Source organism: Lathyrus oleraceus, chromosome 5 (genome assembly GCF_024323335.1).
Source record: "Lathyrus oleraceus cultivar Zhongwan6 chromosome 5, CAAS_Psat_ZW6_1.0, whole genome shotgun sequence".
In the NCBI taxonomy this organism is placed as follows: domain Eukaryota; kingdom Viridiplantae; phylum Streptophyta; class Magnoliopsida; order Fabales; family Fabaceae; genus Lathyrus; species Lathyrus oleraceus.
The window spans coordinates 322,670,614-322,675,298 of record NC_066583.1 but is presented as its reverse complement, the minus strand read 5'-3'; the positions used below and the strand labels follow the sequence as shown (position 1 = coordinate 322,675,298).

At 38.9% G+C, this 4,685-nt stretch overlaps 1 non-coding gene across 1 annotated transcript; it reads right to left on the bottom strand.

The window, feature by feature from the left end:
- Positions 1–1,939: 1,939 nt before the first annotated feature.
- LOC127089050 (small nucleolar RNA R71) lies at positions 1,940–2,046 on the bottom strand. The gene has a single exon (XR_007790829.1). It is a non-coding gene; the product is annotated as a small nucleolar RNA R71 (small nucleolar RNA).
- Positions 2,047–4,685: the final 2,639 nt, after the last annotated feature.

Here is a 4,685-nt window from a genome sequence, read left to right as displayed (position 1 = left end):
GTCATTTCCATTATTTTCCTTTCCTATAAATACAGACTCATTTTCATTTGTTTAATCATCCAAACTTAGAGCAAACTTAGTTTCACTTAGGCATATATTCAGTATTTTAAAAGTGGTAATCGCTTCGCATTGGGGTGTTACCACAATTGTGTAATCAAGTCTATGATCGAGTCTGTAATCGAGTTTGGAGCACTTTGGAAGGAAGTTAATCCTGCCGCCATTTTCATTTCCGTTTCACATTTTATTCAACCCTCCGATTGGAGCAGGTTTTTATTACTTTGACTTTATCTATTTTATTTTCCCGCATTGTCTTTACTTTTATTTATTTTCTCACACTCGCTTTACTTTTATTTATTTCTTGCACTCGCACTACCTTTATTTATTTCTCGCACTCGCACTACCTTTATTTATTTCTCGCACTCGCACTACTTTTATTTATTTCTCGCACTCGCACTACTTTCATGTATTTCTCGCACTCGCACTACTTTTATTTACTTTCCGCACTCGCACTACTTTTATTTACTTTCCGCACTCGCACTAATTTGATTTATTTCTCGCACTCGCACTACTTTTATTTAAATTAAAATGCACTTTTACTTTACCATGTCTAACTAAACCTATAAAGGTTAGAATGTAAGAATCGTAATTGAACCGATAATCCGTACAATTGTTTGTAGAAACACTTAAGGGCTATTTTGACTTTCAACTTAAGTTTTCCTGCACTTAATTTCCGTTGGGTAAGATCGAAAGCCGTCCAACGTCTTTTTAAACTTAGTTGTTTTTAACTATTTCAAAAACAGCGAAAGCGCTTTGTTTAGTTCATTAGGAGTTTTTAACTTAAGAAGAAAAGTGATTTTAAAACTATTTTCGGACGCGTTTATAAGTTTAGAGTCCGGTTCGTGAGAACCTCTTTTGGTTAAGAAATCCAGGTTAAAGTACTTTTCGACTTAGTCAAGATACTATATTTCTTAAAAATAGGTTTACTACTCTAACGCAATGCGCGCCTTTTTATAAGTGACAATAAGAGGGTTTGATTAGGGAGTACAACTCGGTTCTGAATACGCGAAAGCGACAGTTCCTGTTAAATTAGTTCTTTTCAAAATAGGAAACACTGCCCCTAAGTAGTTCTATTAGCAAGTACTTGGATTATTAATTGATTATGTGAATTACATTCGAGCCAGTCTTTATTAATTGAACTTTATTCAATACTTTACTTTTCATTGCACACTCTTAAAACCCCTATTTCGTTTACCTTAGATAAACACCATAACAATAGATAATGATAGATTGACACTTGGTCTCTGTGGATTCGACAATCTTTTATATTACTCTGACGTGTTCGTATACTTGCGAAAAGCACGCATCAAGTTTTTGGCGTCGTTGCCGGGGATCAATTTCGTCAAATTTCGTAGCCTGTTGTTATATTGTTTAGACTTAGGTTATTACCCGCCGGTCAATGAGAAGAACTCGCAGCATCGGAAGCTTAGTATATCCCCTGGCGGAACCTGAACGTTACGCTCGCGTACGTTTATTCTTCCATAGAATTAGGAGAGCTATGGTCGAAGATCAAAACCAAAGACCTCTTAAGGATTTCGCCCAACCATCCAACGAAGAACCTAGTTCTAGTATAGTAAACCCAACCATCCCATCTAATAATTTCGAACTTAAACCCTCCCTGTTGCAACTAGTGCAACAGAGACAATTCACAGGTCTCGCTACTGAGAACCCAAACCAATATTTAAAAATCTTTCTCCAATTAGCAGACACTTTTAAAACCAATGGAGCTTCTCCTGAGGTAATCTGTTTAAGATTATTCCCTTTCTCCCTCAAAGATAAAGCCCTATCATGGTTAGATTCACTTCCACCCAATTCCATTACGACTTGGGATAACCTTAGAAGAGTATTCCTTGCTAGATACTTTCCCCCAAGTAAGATTGTCGTTCTTCGAAACCATATAACTAGATTTACCCATAACCAAGGAGAATCGTTGTTCGAAGCTTAGGAGAGATATGAAGAGTTGTTAAGAGCATGCCCACATCATGGTTTTGAAAATTGGTTAATCATTCAGACCTTCTATAATGGACTTCACTATAACACTAAGATGACCATCCACGCTGCTGCAGGCGGTGCACTGATGAACAAACCTTATCCTGAAGCTAGTGCCCTCATCGAAGATATGGCCCAAAACCATCAAGCATGGAGAGTCGAATGAGCGACAGTTGAGAAGAAGGAAGCCCAAGGAGGAGTACATGAACTAAGCTCTATAGACAAGATGCAAGCCAAAATGGACGCATTAGCCCTCAAGGTCGAGCATATGTGCATAAACCCGAATACTGCAGCTGCTGTTTCGTCGGATTGTGAGATATGTAGAACGAAAGGACACCAATCTGCAGAATGCAGTCTATTAAACGAAACCCACTCTGAGCAAGTGAACTACACCCAAGGGAACCCATATTCGAATACCTATAACCCTGGATGGAGGAATCACCCGAACTTCTCCTATAAGAACAATAACCCAATCCAAAATAATGCACCTCCGAGACAAACAGGTTACCAAGCCCCAAGATCAAATCAACATGTGCAACCTGTACCACCAAAGCCGAGCCTTGAGAAAATTATGGAAAAATTTATCACTGCTCAAACCCAACAAAATAAAGAGTTCATGAACCAAAACATTCACGTTAACGAACTGATTACCCAGTTAGGAACCAAGGTTGACCAAATAGTTACTCATACCAAGATGCTTGAAACCCAGATCTCTCCGGTAGCTTTAAACCAAGCCCCCCAAACCACACCTGGAAGACAGTTCCCTGGACAACCTCAACAGAATCCGAGAGGGCAAGCCAATGCCATTACCCTACGAAGTGGGAACTCTTATGATGAGCCACCAAACCCAAGATTGAGTGAACCCAAAACTTCTAAGGAATATACCGAACCCACAGACAAAGTAAAGGAACCAGAGGAATCTGAAAAACAGGAAGGTCAAGAAAAAGGAGAAGAACCTAAAGATAAAACCTATGTACCACCCCCGCCATATAAACCACCTATACCCTATCCGTAAAGACTCAAACAAACACAGATCAATAACCAGTATCAGGAATTTATTAAGGTTATAGAAAAACTTCACGTAGAAATCCCTTTCACAAAAGCCATCACCCAAATACCTTATGCAAAGTTTCTTAAAGACATCCTTACCAACAAACGTAGACTCGACGATCCAAAACCCTTGGAATGCAATTCTATTTCCGAGAATAAGTTAGCCAAAAAAGATAAAGATCTTGGAAATTTCTCCATTCCTTGTCTTTTGGGAAGTCATGTCATCGAAAAAGGTTATCTAGACTTAGGAGCTAGTGTGAGCTTAATGCCTTTAGCAGTTTGTGAGAGGTTAAACTTAGGAGAATTACAGCCTCTTAAGATGTCACTTCAGTTAGCCGATAGATCTGTTAAGTATCCGATAGGCATTTTAGAAGATGTCCCTGTTAGGATAGGTCAATTATTTATCCCTACTGATTTTGTTGTCATGGACATCAAAGAGGATAATGATATACCAATCCTTCTAGGTAGACAATTCTTATCGACTGCAGGAGCCATAATAGATGTCAAGAGAGGAAAGTTGACCTTTGAGGTAGGTGACGAGAAAATAGAATTTATACTTTCAAAATTTCTTATGGCACCTGTGATGGGAGACGCATGTTATGCCATAGATATCATTGATGAATGCGTTAGGGAATTAGAACAAGAAGAAATCATAAAAACAATTAAGTTGCCATCAACTCTCATACTGGAAGATGATGACTTTAGGAAACCCTTCATCGATGATAACCTTTACGAATGTTTATCCCTTACCCCAGATCCTATGCCATGCCCTAAGAAACCAACCTTAGAACTTAAGGAATTGCCTAAGAATCTGAGATATGAGTTCCTCGATGAAGAGATGAACTATCCAGTTATAGTCAGTGCTACCTTGAGCCAAGAGGAAACATACCAACTTTTAGATGTTTTACGAAGATATCCCTCAACCTTAGGATATAATATCTCTGACCTGAAAGGTATAAGCCCATCCGTATGCATGCATCGGATTTCGCTCGAAGAAGATTCAAAACCCTCAAGAGAACATCAGAGAAGAATAAACCCTATAATGAGTGATGTTGTTAAAAAAGAAGTTCTTAAGTTACTTAAGGCAAGCATAATCTACCAGATCTCGGATAGTAAGTGGGTGAGCCTTGTGCATGTAGTACCTAAAAAGGGAGGCATCACAGTCGTGCAAAACGATAAAGATGAACATGTAGCAAAACGGATAGAAGGAGGATGGCGGATGTGTATAGACTTTAGAAAATTAAATAAAGCAACCAGGAAGGATCATTTCCCTTTACCATTTATAGACCAGATGTTGGAGCGTCTAGCCAGACACTCTTACTTCTGCTATCTAGACGGATACTCTAGATTCTTCCAAATACCTATCCACCCCGAAGAACAAGAAAAAACTACCTTTACATGCCCTTATGGAACTTTTGCCTACAGACGTATGTCATTCGGCCTCTATAACGCCCCAGCCACTTTCCAACGCTGCATGATGTCAATCTTTGCAGATTACCTAGATGGTATCATGGAAGTATTTATGGATGATTTCTCGGTTTGCGGATTTGATTTCCACAATTGTCTTGCTAACCTTGAGAAAATCCTGG